The 17,965-nt window shown below is 35.3% G+C and overlaps 1 protein-coding gene across 3 annotated transcripts in view; it reads left to right on the top strand.

The window, feature by feature from the left end:
• Positions 1 to 17,965, top strand: part of LOC129946942 (furin-like protease 2) — a 524,816-nt gene that overhangs the window by 201,553 nt on the left and 305,298 nt on the right. For 2 of the 3 annotated variants that reach the window (XM_056057324.1, XM_056057325.1), the window contains one exon: positions 11,533 to 11,576. The exons of the other annotated variant lie outside the window; for it this stretch is intronic. The gene's annotated coding sequence lies outside the window, so the exon portion shown is untranslated. The remainder of the gene's footprint in view (positions 1 to 11,532; positions 11,577 to 17,965) is intronic. 3 annotated transcript variants of the gene reach the window in all.

The raw sequence follows: 17,965 nt of genomic DNA, 5'->3' as shown, positions 1-17,965 counted from the left end.
ATAATTATCCCTTCCGGGCTCTATGGGACCTTGTACAAGAATAAGTAAAACTTTTATATCTCATTTTACATGTGTGTGTGTGTGAGTGTGTTTATGGTAGTAAATTCCTTCTTTTTTTTCTAATCCCATTATCCTTACAAATAAAGTAAGGAGCCATCCGCATGAAGGAGGAAAAAGTTATAATGAAAATGTGAAAATTTTCAAACAATAGTTTACTTCCATGGCATAGTCACATACTTGTTTTGCCACCATGCAGTTCAGTGGAGTGGAATAAATCTCTTCTTTTCTTTGTTTTTTATGTTTTTTTGTCCCCTTTTTATTCTTAAATATTATTAAAGTTTGTGCCTGTGCCTGTGTCTGTGCATGAGCCAGAGCCTAAGTTTCTTAAATTTTTAGATACTTTTTTGGTCTTTTTTCGGCACCCAGGGCAAGTAAGTCATCATCAGCACATTCTTGGTGTATTTTGTGTCATTGGGAGGCGAATTTATCCTTTCGAACATAAAATGGGTTAATAGATTCCAGATTGAAATTATTGTAGGATGGTTTGGTTTGGTTCCGGTATCCTAGGTCGGAGGAAAAATCGATACATGTTTTTTTAGCACCCTAAAAATCTCAAGAAGGCGCAATGAACAGAAACCAATTTGATTAGCTTAAATGTTATATTTATTTTTTTGTGTATGTATGTGTTATTCTTATATGTTAGAAACATGTACATATGTCTTTGGACCTACGAAAATATGTACACATATAGAGTATGTTTTAGTATGAGGTGTAAATGACGTTATCGAAGTTACAAAATGCTTAAATGGTTATTGAGAAATAGACATTTTGTTGTTGTGAGCCAATGTCAGGGTTTCCTCGTATGGGTGGGTATGGGCTTTTTACCTATTTCCTCAGTTGGAAATTTTATGATTTCTGGTTAAATGCTAGAAAAGTATAGAAGGCATAAAATAAACATTAAATTCGAAGATGAAATTTATTTAAATTGAAATTTTTTCTACGAATAATTTCTCAATTTCTCAATTGATGTGAAAAAAAAAATGGTATTAAAATAATTTTTCACATCGTTGACGGTTAAATTTTATTTTGTTTTTACCCAAATTTAAATTATGAAGTTGAATTATACATCCATTCGCATAAATACGTGAAAATCGTGTTGTTTTTTTTGTGTGTTCATTTTTATTTCTAACTTTCCGGGATTGATTAAATTTTAATAAATTTTTGATAATCCTTACACAAACAGCTGGTGCTAACTTATTCATATTTATGCGCGCAATAAAGTTTATTTAGCTTAATGTCTGTCTATTTGTGATGTTAAACTCTGGTGTACAAACTGTTGGACGGATTATAGGATGCTAAAAAGGGTCAAACTTTATTAAGAAAAATGGTAATTCCAATGGAACTAAATGTAAGGGAGTATTTATAAGACCACGAGAAGGGAAATAAATCTCGATGTGAATTTTGTTAAACTTATTGCTTTTAAGATTTATAGTTGAAAAATAATGTTGGTTGAAAAGAAATTCAATATTTTTTTTATTTAACGGAAATTCAAATAACGATATATATATAGATATATAGATGAAATTTGTACTACTATAGTTGCATTATTTGAAAATCTGTTTAATTAATAGTTTCAGTATTGATGTTGATATTTATACAATTTCAACTACTTATACTAGTAGAATTTTTTAAATTTATTGATTAATTGATTAAAAGGACTGTGAGTATCATAGTTCGGTCTGCTAAAAATAGTTTTAAGGATACATTTTTTCTGAAGCCAGCCTGCATCAGATTGAAACACAATCGTTTCATTTAATAATTCATATTAGCTAAAAAGCAAAACTGCAATAGTTCTCTTTGACCAAAAAGGGATGGTAGATTTATAAAGCCTTTAAGTGTATGGAGATAAAAAAAAATCTATCAAGTCGAAAGAAATAACCGAATGAAAAATGTTACAAATCTAAATTGAATTTTAAATGGTGTTTCGATTGGCACGGGTAGATTTGGGTGCCTCCTGGCGGCCATTTTGTTTTGGTGATATCTATCAAATATTTTGTATATTATTTAGTTGCCAAGAACTCAGCCTTTCGAAAACTTCAACTTGGCGAATTTTGCGTCTAGACTTGGGCCTACAACCTAACAAGATCCAACTGACCCAGGAGCTCAAAGTTCATGACCTAGACAACTCCGTTTGTTCTCTGACTGGGCTTTGAATCGTGTTAATGAGGACCCAAATTTGGCCAAAAAATCATGTTTAGTTAAGAGACGTATTTTTGGATGAATAGCTTTGTTAGCGAGAAAAATTTTCGTCTATGGGAATGAACCAACTTATACGAAGTTCACCAGGTGATAATGCATCTTTAAAAAGCTACCATTTGTTGTGGATTTTGGGCCATTCGGCGGTCCGTGGCCCAAAAGTGGTCCGTACTTTTCAGTCAGTCTCCTTAACATTGCGTATAAGATCCTCTCTAACGTATTATGTGAACGTCAGAAGCCATTCGTCAACAAACTGATTGGTCCTTATCAGTGTGGCTTCAGACCATGAAATTCCACTATCGACCAAATATTCACACTACGGCAGATCTTGCAAAAAACCCAGGAGCTTTAAATCGATACCCACCATCTCTTTATCGATTTTAAAGCCCCATATGACAGCATCTATAGGGAAGAGCTCTACTGAGCAATGTCTAGTTTTGGCATCCCTGTCAAACTTATCCGTTTGTGCAGAATGACGATGCAGAATGCACGCTGCTCTATCAAGGTTGGAAAAGATCTTACCGATGCATTTGATGTCAAAAAAGGTTTTAGACAAGGCGATGCACTGTCATGTCATCGTTCTGGAAAGAATTGTGCAAAACTCAACCATTAACACTAGAGGAAAAATCTTTCAAAGGTCCATCCAATTACTCGGATACGCAGATGATTTTGGCATAAATGGATAATCAAAGCGTGATGTCAGTTGAGCGTTTTCAAGCATTGCGACGGAAGCGAAGAAGATGGGTTTAGTGGTCAATGAGGGCAAGACCAAGTATATGCTGTCTTCAAAAAAGGACACTGAACGACGACATCTTAGACAAAACGTCCGTCACCATGGACAGCTATAACTTTGAAGTAGTTAAGGACTTTGTCTACCTAGGCACCGCTATTAACACAGACAACGACACCAGCGCTGAAATCAAACGAAGAACAACTCTTGCAATTCGCTGCTTCTTTGGACTTAGAAGACAATTGAGAAGTAAAGTCCTCTCTCGAGCATGTAAAATCACCATCTATAAGACACTCATCATCCCGGTTCTCATATGTGGCGCTGAGGCCAGCACCCTGTCAAGGAAAGATGAGAGCGTCTTAGGATGCTTCGAGAGAAAAATTCTTCGGGTGATTTTTGGTCCCGTACGCATAGATGGAGAATGGAGGAGAAGATTCAACGACACTGACCTAGTTAGCAGAATTAAAGTCCAACGGCTAAGATGGCTAGGTCATGTAGAGCGGATGGACATCAACGCTCCAGCCAGGAAGGTCTTCGAATCCAATCCCGGGAAACGGCGCAATAGTGGAAGACCGCGACTCAGTTGGCGCATCCAGGTGGGAGAGGATCTCAACCATCTTGGCATGCAAAACTGGAGACAGCTAGCTAGGGACCAAGCTTGCTGGAGACGCATGTTGGTTGAGGCCCAGGTCCTCCCCGGACTGTAGCGCCACCTTAAGTAAGTAAACTTAAGTGTAAAGTCTAGTACAAATGCAAGGATGCTATATTGCAACGTTATAAATTCATATTACGTTAGCGTTAAAAACACATTTTCTTCCATTTGTCAATATTTAAAATTGTTCCAAAGATTGTTTTTTTTTTTTTATTTGGTACTGCCTCTAGCGACGAATTGTTAATTCCTCTAAGAGTATTTCTTGTCATGAAAAGTGCTTTCTTAAATTAGCCGTTCGGATTCAGCTTTAAACTGCAGGTCCCTTCGATCCCCGGCAACATTACTTGCACACTGGAATGGTTGAGATTTGTATTTCACTTGGCCAGTCATTTTCAACTTACTTATTATTTCTTGTTGCTCTTTAAAATCCTTTATGGAGGTAATAGTTTAAAAGTTTTAAAATCATTTGCATATTTTAGCTATCTGAAACAGAAGCGAAATGATTATTAAATTAAATGAACAGTAATGGACAAAGTTGACTCCCTTGAGGTACACCAGAATTATCTTTCAATTGACATGAAAGGTTACTTTTGAACATAATGCTTTATTATCTTTCTTTACGATAAGTCGAAATCTACATATCAAAACCGGTTTAAAGTCCAATTTTACTTAATTTAATAAAAAGAATTTTGCGACTTCATTTGTAAAATACTTGCGTAAGTCTGTAAAGATGCAATCGTCATGGAAGTTTTTTTGAATGCATCCCAACAAAAATTAAAGAGTGGATATAAATAACTAATTGTAGATTTGTTATCATAATTCAATTTTAAAAGCTTGAAGATAGAGTTGTCTAACTGGTTCAGATCTACATAGACTACAAAACAATAATTATTGTTATTTTAATTGACATATCCCCTTATGAAGTTAATTAATTGATTATTGCTAAAATTATATATGAGCCTAAGTGAATCATATTTTTCCTTAAAAAACAGAACCTGTACTGTCCCAAAACGAGCCAGGGTCTAGTGATTTCCATGATAGTTTTGGAGTATTTTCATGTATTATAAATACCGAAAACATTTCTTCTATACCTTTCAAACATTCCATCAAAAACACTTTTTAAAGTCGTTTTTTAAAGAATACATCTTTATAATTTCGTGTCTTGATTTTTATGAAAAGAGCTTAACAATATTTAAAATCAATTTTACAAGTATGTTCATAGACAGTTTTGATTTGTCTTAAAACCAACCCACCTTATAAATTGTATCAGGCGGCATGTCTATTACACATTTTTACAAAAACGAATATCCTGCCAAATATAATACCATTTCCTTCCTCATACATAGTTGTATAATTCCTCTTTTATTTTATTTGTATTCTGAATAAATTTATGCACAAAAGTTTGGAGCTATATTTTATACATAAATCTGAATAGATAGATAAATCCAATTAAACTTGTCATACATTTTAATGTTAAGCTTATAAATCGAGACCTTCGCTATAATTTATTGAACACTATAACAACGCACTCCCCTGATGGTGTACAAAAATCATCCCAGCAATATCTCAATCCATACCGTTCGTTACCATACATACATAAATAAACCCTCTACTGTATTCCTATCATAGAATTGTATAATAATTCTGTTTTTCATATGAAATTTACAAAGTCCCAAAGCACACTTTTATAATTAGCTCAACAAATTTCTTATTCCAAAAAATACCACAAAGCAATAATTTCCAATTTTATTAAAACTATAGGTATACAACCCACTTATATGCGTATAAAATAAAACATACCTTACAAAAAGAGGGCTCTATATAACATTTATAATATGTATGTTTGTAAGACTTCATTCACCATAGGTTTATATACATACTTGAAAGCCCACAAACCACAGTCGAAATAAAAGTAAAGTAAAAAATAGGAATCTACTGATATATATGCCATAGACATAGGAAGTACTCATAGAGTGCTCTTTGCAATTCCTGAATTTAGGTATGCTGACGAAAATAGAAACCAAACACTCACGAGCATATAATCACAAAATGCATACTTAAATATGAAAATATAAATAAATTACTCATTTGGGAATGCCATCAACTGTAGTCGAAAAACCAAAAAGTTCTAATTCCCCTTGTTTTGAATATCTCGTCTCTCCAAAAACCCAAAACTGCTTCATCCTCTTCAACGCATGGACCGTACCAGAAAGCTATGCTCACAGTGCCGGATTTATCAAAAATAAAAAAAAATAGACTGTATGCATCAGTTGGTGCTTAAGAGCCTTATAAATATAAGACCGATTTTGATGAAAGAACTTCGGTGGTACTATAATGCATTTTTTTAGATATGATGAGAGCTGTTTTCTTCGATGGATGAATTTTGAAATAATATCCACGATAGAATAAACAGCAACTAGGCACTCTTTGGCACTTAAGTGGCTACTATATTTTTTAGTTTCGGTCTTCGAATTAAGGACAGTTAAAAGTAGGGAAGGCCAGTACTTTTTTTTGGAATTAGATTTTTTTGTTTAAAGACAGTTCAGAGTGAATTTTGGTACATGCGCTTCATTTTTAAGGGCACCAATATTTCAAAATCTGGCCTTGCCTTCTGCAAAAACCACCTACTACGCTGTTTTGCTACCAACAGGGTTTTCGTTAGAATAATATGAACTGAGAACTGAGTAGAATTTTGTAGACCCTTCTGTCGACCCATTAATCCTTTTTAGTGAATGACTAAAATTTGTGTGTGTTATGGGTTGGATATATAGGTTAGGTTTTGAATTAGTGCTCTTGGAAAGTTCTGTTCTGTTGCGGCAAACAAATCCTATGACAGCCTAACATATCGAAGCAGATACGTATGAAATTATTTATATAGGTAACTATAATAAAACAATTGCAATTAGGTTTGATTTTACTGTCAAAATTATATGATGACACATTTACTATAGACTAAAGGTTCAATTTAATTGAATATGTCATCAAAATTGTCAAAATTGTAGAACATCCGGCTTCAAAAATATCGAAAAATTTTATTTACAGTTTAGTGTTAGTCACAGTCAGAAACTTTTTATGTACATATGTAGGTAATTTTAAAAATAAAATAATTTCGAACTATAGAACTTCAAAAGTTACACAAAATAAAATTTTCAATGTGGATATGTGCGTTGTCGTTGTTGTTGGTGAGCTTTTTAAAGTATGAATCTTTGAAAATGCTAAAAACAACCAAAAACGGTGTTCTTAAGGCAAAATTAAAGATCAAAATATTTCTCAGCAATTAACTCTCTCCTCTAAATAATTTTAGTATCTTACTTAGTAACTGAAAATTCTCATTTATTTTCGTCCTTATTTGACTCTATTTGAAGCTTTTAAAAAACGTTGACTAAATTTGTTGATTTCAAATCAAAATTTAAATTTTAAGTATGTATATGCGAAGTTTTCTAAAGTACTGAAGATCTCTAGGTAACGCTATTTCGGTGGCCCTAGGCTCAATTAAAATAAAATCCCTATGTGGACTTCCTCGCGGTAGAGAGTGGGTAACGCTTATGCACAAGGCGACCGAACAACTGCCGGAATAAGCACCCAAAACAGCTTTGCTGGACGGGGCACTGACTTGTCCCTGGGTTGAAGAAAATCTCTCTTAAGGCGGAGGAACTGCAGTTTGTGGGCAACGGCATGGAGGTCTGGTGGCGGATGAGCTTTTTTAAGAAGGCCAACGGTAGCAGCAAGTAGCGTCTGTATTCCCATAGCGGGCGGCCTCAGTCGGTTATGTGTTCGACCATACAAAGGGCGGGTGTGCCTGTCGAATCTGAGCTTATGTATGTTATTAATTTTATCTCGGAAAATACCATGGTGTAAGGGTATATACTGTTACATGAAATATGACAACAACTGGAAACGAGTCCCCAAGAGGTAACCTTTTTATGGAGAATCCTTCAACGGACGTCATAATAATAAATGAATCGTCAACAATTAGTAGAAGTCTTTCAAGAAATGCAATGGATACTTTTGGCTATGGTATACGTACAAAAGTTGGAGCTTGGAACGTTCGATCCTTGTATGGCGAAGGAAGATACGAACAGCTAGGGCGCGAAATGATTCGTCTTAAGATCAGTACCCTGGGCATTAGTGAAACAAAGTGGAGAGGAAGAGCTAAATACAGATCTGACAATGGACAAACGAGAATGCTGTATTCCTGATAGGATGAAAGAAGGGTGGCCAAAGGCTGCATGGTGTTGGAATTATGTTGAACGAAGTAGCTAGGCGCAGTCTTATTTCTTGGGCGCCAATATCTGAAAGAATAATGACTGCAAGGTTCCGCTCAAAAATTCGCAACATCACAATCGTTCAGTGTTATGGCCCCACAAATGAAGCGACCGAAGGAGACAAAACCGAGTTCTACACTCATCTTAACTCGGTTTACAGCAATAATCCGAGAGCCGATATCATAATCGTCATGGGAGACCTCAACGCTCAAATCGGTGCAGACAATTACGGTCTGGAACGAGCTATGGGAAAAAATGGCTTGGGTCACGTAATGAAAATGGTGAAATGCTTGTCGATTGGTGAACTGTATTTAAACATAAGACGTGCAACAAAGTTACATGGGTGCACCCAGATGGTGATACCGAAAATCAAATTTATCACGTTATGATTCAGCAGCGATGGAGAAAGTCTATGTGTGATGTCCGAAATATAAGAAATACCAATGTGGGAAGCGACCACCATTTAGCTGTCATGAGTCTCAAATTAAAAACCGCGGCTGTAGTAATACGAATGCTTTAAGTGATCCCAACATAAGCCGTAGCTATTTCAACACCCTTAACTACAGATCTTCGTCATTAAATGTGAGTGTTGACTCAGATGTTCAGAGATGTGGGATGAAATTAAAAGTGTTTTTATGGAGGCTGGATCCGAGACTGTACCTAGGCTCAACGAAAGGCTGAATTGCGAAACGAATATCGGATTGCACACAAGATGGTCTATCGTTGTGTGAGACTTGACAGGAGGGTGAGGATAGATGGACTCGCTGATAATGCTAAAAACGCTGCAAGAAGAGGAGATATTCGAGAATTGTACCAAATAGCCAAAGAAGTTGTCGGGAAAAAAAGCAACATCAATCATCCTGTAATGGATGTGGATGGGACACTATTGGTATCAATTGAAGATCAACTTCGCAGGTAGAAGAATCACTTTTGTGCCCTGTTAAATGTTAACTTCGAACCCCCTTCAGTACCGGAAATTGAAAACAACAAAGCACCCGGGCATGACGGAGTACTAGTAGAATTCCTGAAAGCTGATCCCGCCACAGCAGCTAGTATCTTGCATCCGCTTATACAAACTGTTTTGGAAAACGAAACCTATCCCAGGGAATAGAAGGATGGAGTGATTGTTAAGGTGCCAAAAAAAGGTGATCTCAAGAACTGCAACAATCGGCGTGGTATTACCGTTTTGTCCGTTTTCCCAAAGGTAATGGCAACTTTAATCCTCGAACGGATAAAGGCTAGAATTGAGACTACACTCAAGAGGAATCGTGCATTGACGACATCAGAAAGCTCAAATGGAAATTTATTGGTCACACACTGAGGAAAGCAAACGATGATATTGCGAAGCAGTCCTTTGAATGGAATCGTCAGGGGTCACGGCCGGCGGCGCGGCGGGTTGAAAGACCAAGAAAAACATGGAAATCTACAGTGCTATCGGAAGCTAACTCTAAGAGAAAGAAGTGGCCACAGTTAAAGTATCTAACTGCAGATCGAGAAGGATGGAGACGTTTCGTTGACGCCCTATGCACCGTACGGGGTTAGAGAACCTGATGATGATGCGAAGTTTTCAAAATTCACGTTTTTTTTAAATTATTTTTATATTTCTTAAAATATTTCAAAAACTTGTGAGGGTGAAATTAGTAAGACAATAGATTTGTGACAAGAACAAAACTTACTTTCAAACTCTCTTACCTTTTTGTGCTGAAAACGTTTTAAGTATAACTGCTTTAACTTGTTTTCATATTTTTGTAAAACTTGTGTAATCTCTTTAATTTTATAGAAAACTGCTACTTCAAAAATTTAGATAGCCTCGAAAAGCCTTCCATACGAGTTTTTAACAATTTTAAAAAAGTAATATGTAAACGACCAGGCTTCATTAAAACCAATTGGAAAAGTGCAAATCTATTGCCAGGAAGAAAGTATAAGCCTAATACAGAATAATTGTAACATTGCCAAATGATGAACATCAATTTTTTTTACTAATTTTTTGTAAATTTTATATTTTTGTGGAAAAAATTACTATTGGATTCTTATTAAAAACAATACTGAATGTCAAAAACAATATTTTCTGTGAGATAAAAATAAATATTGTCAAAAGACTTTTGAGTCGAAAGTAAATTTTTACCAAGTTTTATAATATAATATTTTTTATAAAATAAAATTAGTTTGAAGCCATAATCTCAAATGTTTGAAAACATATTTAAGTAAAAAATTACTTAAGACTCAATTTTTAGGAAGTTTTAGTAATGTTTTGTTTAGGTTCATATTTTTTGTAAAAAAAAAACTGACAGTTTAATATTTCTCAAAATTTTACTAAATGTTGACAACAATTAATTATGAAATAATGTTTTAGGTTTTTATTTTTTATGGAAAAAATCTGTCTATTCGGTTATTTTTCGTTGCAATTGGAGATAAATTCATTTGTGTTCGTAAAATTTTCGAAATGACAATTATTTTTTTTTTGTTTTTTTTTTTGATTTATAAATAAAACCATTAATTGTTTTTTTTTTTTCCAAAAAAACTTTGTTTGGCATCACGGTACAATATATGTTATAAAATTTAATTCAAATCTCTAGCGTTATTGGTTCGTGAGATATTTAGGGTAAACCAAAATATTTAAATTTTTTTTAAATTGCTATGTTAAAAAAAAACACCCACTCAATTTTTTGAGAGTCCCTTCTACGTCTTTCTGCATCATTGTCTGTATAACAACATTTATTTGAAGTCGATAGCTCTACTGGTTCTTGAGCTATGGACGACGAAAAAACGTCGCGAAACTACGGACGTCAGACATCTCTATACAAATCTTTTATTTCGACTCTAGGGACCTTAAAACGTCGGAGCTGTCAACATTTCTGATTCAACAAATCAGCGAACCCGATCGATTACAATAACTTCCTATGGGAAGTTGAGAAATGTGAATTTTTATTTCATGTAAAAGATGAGTCCCATTGTTGATTGAAAACGATGTCCTTTCCATGAATTTGTCATTAAAATTTGTATTCTTTGACGAATTTCATCTTTAAAGTTGTTCAAGCTCTTGCCGTTTCTTTTTTAGCATATGCGTTGTTGTTACCTGATTACAACTTTAAAAGAAATAGCTGTCCAAATAGTGGCATATACATAGTGAAACCTCTATTGGAAAATCCTGTATAGCGAAATGGTACTTAACATTATTTCAAACACCCCACTTGAAAAATATGTTTTTACATATGCCATAGCCTAGTTATGAAATTTGATTAGCAAGATCAATACGGCAAAGATCTGGGTCCAACATCAACTACCCTTTTCAGTAGAATTTTTATGTCAAAAGCCAATTTCCAAGAGAAACTCTTGTACTGCAAACTTAACCATCCATAAAATATTTGAAAGCTTTTATGATATGTAAAGGTGACCTTAAAAATGCCAAATACAAGGTTTTCTACCTCTGCGACATTATATTTGCGTTTTAAAGCTTGAACCTAATGTAAAACCAAGTTTTCTGGGAATTAAAAAAAGCAACACATTTTTGATTATATTTGTTTATGATATTTTTTCCCAGAATGTAAACAAAACTTCCTTATTTTTATTATTTAAAGTCAATTATTCCAGGTAACTGATTGATGTTTCTGTTCAATTTTTATTTTCAGGAATTTAACTGCTGGTGGCATTGAATAATTAAGTAATCAAAAGGGTAAGTGGACATTTATTTTTTAATTTTTAACTTATTTATGTTAAAATTTTAAAATGGTCATTTTTAAAACTTTTTAAGTCAATAATTATCAAAAATTTATAATATTCGGAGAAAATATTAAAAAACACGAATTAAACATTTGCATTCATTCAATTTTATAAATGGTATCCAACTGCAATTTGAATAATAAAAGAGGAGTATGATAATTGTTATTTTTGGTATAACATGAACGCTCGACCAATTTTTACATATAACATTTTGTTGCTATAAAACTTGATATACATAAATCTCTATGGAAAGGTTTTATTCAACGCTGCCAAATCCTGCGTAAGCTTTTCCATTTTTCCTACTCTGCAGGTCTCTTTCCGAGCTGATGGAAAACAGCATTTTTCCAACCCGTTTCTTAAAAAAGGCGAATCGTCCACTTCCTCCAACTAATGTCCAATAGCACTCATGTCTATTCTTTCCAAGGGGTTCGAAACGTGGGTTAATTATTAGCTTAAGAAATGTTTTGAAGATCGGAAGCTTCTAAATGACCGGCACTATGGCTTTGGAAGCAATTGATCCACTGGTGATCTCATAATTTATCTTACCGAAATCCTTAAATCGTTTTGGAGAAAAATTGCAATTGATATTTCAAAAGCATTTGATGGTGGTTGGCACCAAGCACTCTTATCGAAAATGCGTGTTTTTGGTATTGATGAATAACTTCTTCGTTGGATTAGGAACTACCTATCTAACCGTTCAATACATTCATTGCGTTCGTCGTTCACAGTCACCAATCAAATTATGACCGCACCAAACAGTGACTCTCAAATATTTGAGAATAGCCTTGAGGAATAACCCCAAGTGTCTTACGAGTATTACATATGTTGGGCTTAAACCACACATTATAAACTGATCTTTTTTCACTCAAATATTTTTACAACTTATGATTCAGGGGGCCTACAGTTTATATGCCGAATCCGAACGGCTAATTTGAGAATGCACTTTTTCATGACAAAAATTACTCTTGGAGAATTTTTCAATTCCTCGAAAGAGGCAGTATTCGTGAAAAAGACTTCAGATGGCACAGACATCAGGGATCGAACCCAAGATCTTTGGCATGACAGTCCAACGAACTAACCATCACGCCACGTTTACTATTCTCACCGTACCTATATCAATATTTTTGTTTTGAAATTTCAAACTAAGAACGAAAACGGAAAAGAATTCACAAGACATTTTAACATTGTATTCAATATGATAGTGATTGATTTTGGCTTCAGAGGGCTTTCGACCACCTTTCTTGATTTGATATTCATCTTGCATATTCATTGCCTATAAATACAGACAACATTTTTTAACAAAATTATTTCATGCGATTTAAACTGACGCTAGCGACGCGACGAAATGGTTGTGACGTTATATCTTTGGATTCGTGACTTTAATCTGACCTCTTGGCCTCGAATTACAAAACTTGCCTCTTTTTAAGGCCTTAAGTCTACTGCTGGGAATCACGGAAGGCAAGGAAAAGTTTGTCCACGCACGAATAGCGACGCGACGACGGGGTTCAAGGCGATTCAAATGTCAATGTCACGCACGAACGTGTGGAGTGATTGCAAAGCAAAAATCAAACACTTACTTACTTACTTTTGCTGAATCTTACTAAAGGCAGGAAAAAAAAGGTGATGGTTCTGGCAGTTAAGGTGGATGTACTCATACTTACCGCTTGGGCACCATGCCACCACCACCACCGATGACGATGACGACGACAAACGACGAACGACGACGCAACCATAAGTTGACGGTACGTTATTTATTTAACTTTGTTTATTTCTTTCTAACCCTCTTTTTTTATTGTTAACCTTTCTTCCACTGTCTTAGTAGCTTAAAGTTCAAAAGTGGATTTACTGAGATTTAAATTTATAGGCTGATGGCTGTTGGAAAGTTTCTGTTTTTGTTTTTGTTATTTGAGCTTGATGTTGAATTAAGAGGTCGTCCCATTGCACAGCTTGAGCTTGACAAGTTCTAAATCTGGGAGTTTATAAGTAGGTTAAGGTTTCCTTGTGCGATCTACTGGATATAAAATATACAAACCTACATACATATGAATAAACTTTGAGTTATGTGACATTTTTTGTGTCTGGATATGAGGGTTAAAATGTGTACGAATTATTTGTTATAATATATGTGGGTTTGTATATTTTTGAATACACAACTCTATACATATATCCATATGCAATATGTGATGAAGGTTAATTAAGAAAAAGGATACGAAAGGGTTAAATTACGAAAACGGATGATACTTTATGTGAAAGGGGATGTGAAAAATTATTTTTTTTTGTAGCTAAGAATTTGAACAAGATATATTAATTTGGCATGTGGCTTGGTTACAATACAACTTTGGTGGTTAATTTTAATTTAAAAAAAAGTTAAATATTCCTTTACCTACATGAAGGAGGGTGCTTAATAAATAATTTTGTTAAAACATGATAACCTGTTGCTTAAGTTAGAAATGCGGTATGTCTTGCATTGGCACACTGAAGAAAGGTTTATAAAAACCTAAAATATTTATATTTCCGGATGTGACGTCCATCATTACCATTTTACTACCCTTAATTAGAATTCCTACCTAACTCCTCTAGAATTCGCGCCAAGCAGCCAAAAATTCTTAAAAACTTAAAATATCAAGAGATTAATTTTCTCTTAAAGGGGTTTATTTTCATTGCCCAAAGAAAGCTGACACTTATGAAACTTTCATAATTTGGCATCTGACAAGTAAAAACTTCACTAAGCAGAACGATATTCACTTTAGCAACAGATTGAAATTGTTAAAATTCTATGTGAAGAATCTTCTCCACTGATAGAAAAATATGAGCTGTTGGTCCAAGTAACAAAGTAGCATTAACAAAAGAACCAGAACTTCCGATTCTTCATCGATCTTTAGAACTAGGCATTACTTAAACGATATTTCACGGTGTTTAGCATAAAGAATTAAATCTTAAGTCTTCCAAAGTTTAGTAAAACAAGAACTTGGACCAATTGGGTTCTTGTAATACATCACATTGATGCGCCTTTTATTCAACAAGTCAGCTTCAGTCAATTTGTATACTTACTTACTGGAGTTGGCGCTACAGTCTTGTGTGAACTTTGGCCTCAACCATCAAACTTTTACATCTAGCTCGGTCCTAGTTTCGCGCTCCAATTTGGGTTAGGTCACTTTCCACTTGTGCGCGCCACCTGATCCGTGGTCTTCCTCTACATCGCTGTCCTGCGGAAGTGGATTCGAAGACTTTTCAGGATGGAGCATTGGTTTCCATGCGCTTTACGTGACCCAGCCATCTTAGTAGGTGGACTTTTATCTTTCTGGCTAAGTTTTTGTCCCTGTACAGCCCGTACAACAGCTCGTCGTTCCATCTCCTCCCCCACTCCCCTTCGACGCATACGGGACCCTAGATCATATGAAGAACTTTTTTCTCGAAACGACCCAATGTGCTTTCAATCGCTTTTGTCGTAGTCGAAGCTTCTCCACTGTAAAGCAGGATGTGGATGATGAGGGTCTTATACAGCGATACTTTGTCCCTCGAGAGAGGGCTTTGCTACTTAATTGTTTTTTTTCCTATCCCAAAGAAACAGCGGTTAGATGTGTTGTTTTTCATTTGATCTCATCGCTGGTGTTGTTTTCTGCAATTATAGCGAGTCCTAGGTAGACGAAGTCCTTAACCATCTCAAAGTTACATATTCTGTCGATGGTGGCGTTTTGACCAAGAAGTCGGCGTTGTAAGTCCTTTCTTGACTACAGCCGTCAAACCCATTTTTGCCGCCTCTGCCTCAATACTCACAAAAGCCCCATTGAAATCACTCTGAGTTCTTCCGATTATGTCAATGTCATCAGCATATGCTAGTACTTGGACAGACTTTTGAAAAAAAGTGCCTCTAGTGTTGACGTGGAAGCTCTGCACAATACTCTCAAGTACGCCTGTTAAAAAATTGCATGACAGCGCATCACCTTGTCTTTTTTGAAATCGTAAGTTTCTGTTAAGTTGCTTCCTAGCCTTACTGATCAGCGTGAATTCTCCAAGGTCATCCTGAACAAAAGGACGAGTTTGGCAGGGATGCCAAATCTAGACATGGCTCTATACAGCTCGTCCCTGTAGATGCTGTCATATGCGGCCTTGAAATCGATGAAAAGATGGTGGGTGTCGATTTGGTGTTCTTGGGTTTTCTCCAAGATTTGCCGTAATGTAAATATTTGATCGACTGTGGACTTTCCTGGTCTAAAACCACACTGATAAGGACCTACCAGGTTGTTGACGATGAGCTTTAGACGTTCACATATTACAGCATAGAAGATTGTATAGGCGATGTTAAGTAGACTGATTCTTCTATAGTTGGTGCAGTTTAGAGGGCCTCTTTTCAGGATCGGACAAACAATACTGAGGTTCCATTCATCGGGCATGCTTTCTTCCGACCATATCTTACAGATAAGTTGGTGCATGCTCCTAACCAACTTATCTCCAGTTGCTTTAAAGAGCTCGGCATTCAAGCCATCTGCTCCAGCGGCTTTATTAGACTTCAGCTTAGTTATGGCCATCTTTACTTCGTCTAAGTCGGGAGGACGGGATTGTTGGCTTTCGTCGTCTTTGTTGAAAGGATCATCCTGTCTGACAGCTGAATTCGGTCCGTCTGCAGAAGTGGTCCTTCCATATCCACAGCATTGACTGCGGTTCCACTATGATGTTTCCACTTTGGTCTTTGTAGCCTTCAGTTCTAGGTTTATGTACTTGTGAATGTCGTTTCACCTGTTCATTAAACTTTCGAACTTCATTCCTGCTTTTAAACCTCTCAACATCTTCGACCGCGAGCTTCTCATGCTCGCTCTTTTTCCTTCTGAGAAGTCGGTTTTTCTCTCTCCTCTTCTGCTCATAGAGCTCGTGTGCAGCTCTCGTCTTTCTATGCAGCGTCGCTTTGTGTGCCTGTTGTTTGGCTGCATTTGCCTGTCGACATTCCTCATCAAACCAAGGGTTTCTTAAAACCCAGCACGTCAGAGGCAGCTTCTCTAATTGCATCTTGGAAATGTTGCCACTGGCACTGGTTCTCGATACATTGTGTTGGCGGAAGAGCACGTCGAGAGAGATTACTTGTAACTCGGTTGGATAGGGATTTGGCGATCTTAACTGCATGGTTAGCTCATAATTATACATATTAACGACTTTTCCTGAACAAAATTTCAATTTTCATTGAGTTGTTGTGTTAACATTAAATCTTTTAAAATTTATTAGATAATGAGTCATATCTTTGTTATTTTGAAAAAGGATGCAAAACAAGGCGTACATTTTAAATCAATTCTTAGTTAAAAATAAAGGATAAATAAAGTAAGTATACGCCTCAGTATATTGAAGTGGTAACCATACAAAATTTAAGCAGATCATTAAAAAATATTGATACGGTTTCTTGATTTTATCAATCTTATGATCTACAAAGTGTATATGAAAAACTTTGTATAGCATTTATCGTTCAAAAGTTACATCCTTAAAACGGATATTTCAGGCTAAATGCCTAATAATTTGTTATTCTTTTTATAAAAAGATTTTTGGGTTTTTTTTGTCACGTTTTAATAACGATTCCTCAGTATTTGAACCGAACTTCATTGATATTGGATTTATTAATAGGTTTGATGAATTCTATGTCTTTTTTGGCCGAACTACAACATTTATATCTAAAAACAAAATGAAACGAAAATGAAAATCCTACTGATGAGCTGTAGATTATTCTAGGGACTGATATTCTCTATTAACCTCACGAACGATAGAGCACCTGGTGATATAACCTTAATTTTTGCCAGTCTATCTTAAGCTTTATTCCAGTCCTATAATCAAGCTTATCATTCTATTTGTGTTGTGAGCTGTAAACAAGACTTAATTTCCCCAAACGAAAACAAAGCGAAACAACACAAAGCAAAGAAAACTGAAAAGGTATATAGTTAGGTATAAATAAGTATAAAAAAACATAAAATAAATATAAATGAACCCACAAACTCGTACTAACACAATGGTGTCATGAAAAGAAAACACTCTCATTCTCATCTTCATCTCCACCAATGACCATTGTACGATACCATACCGCCCGGCACCACCCATAAAAAGGATTTACATGTTTTTTTTTTTGTTTTTCTTGCTTTCGTCATGACAAAAGGTACCCTGCGGCATTTTGAAATTAGGAAACAAATTATATCCTTCTCTTTATTGTACTAGACTTGTACATCTACTTATGTGTTTGTCTGTGTATAGTGTATAAAATGTCTCATAATGGAGTAACAATAAAGGGAAAAAAACAACAAATTAAAAGTTTATTATGCAGTCTTTTTTAATCGAATAATAATCCTTAAGATAGACTCGTGCTTGTAA

Source organism: Eupeodes corollae, chromosome 2 (assembly GCF_945859685.1).
Source record: "Eupeodes corollae chromosome 2, idEupCoro1.1, whole genome shotgun sequence".
Classification (NCBI taxonomy): Eukaryota; Metazoa; Arthropoda; class Insecta; order Diptera; family Syrphidae; genus Eupeodes; species Eupeodes corollae.
Note: the sequence above shows the minus strand (reverse complement) of the source record. Positions and strands in the feature narration are given on the sequence as shown.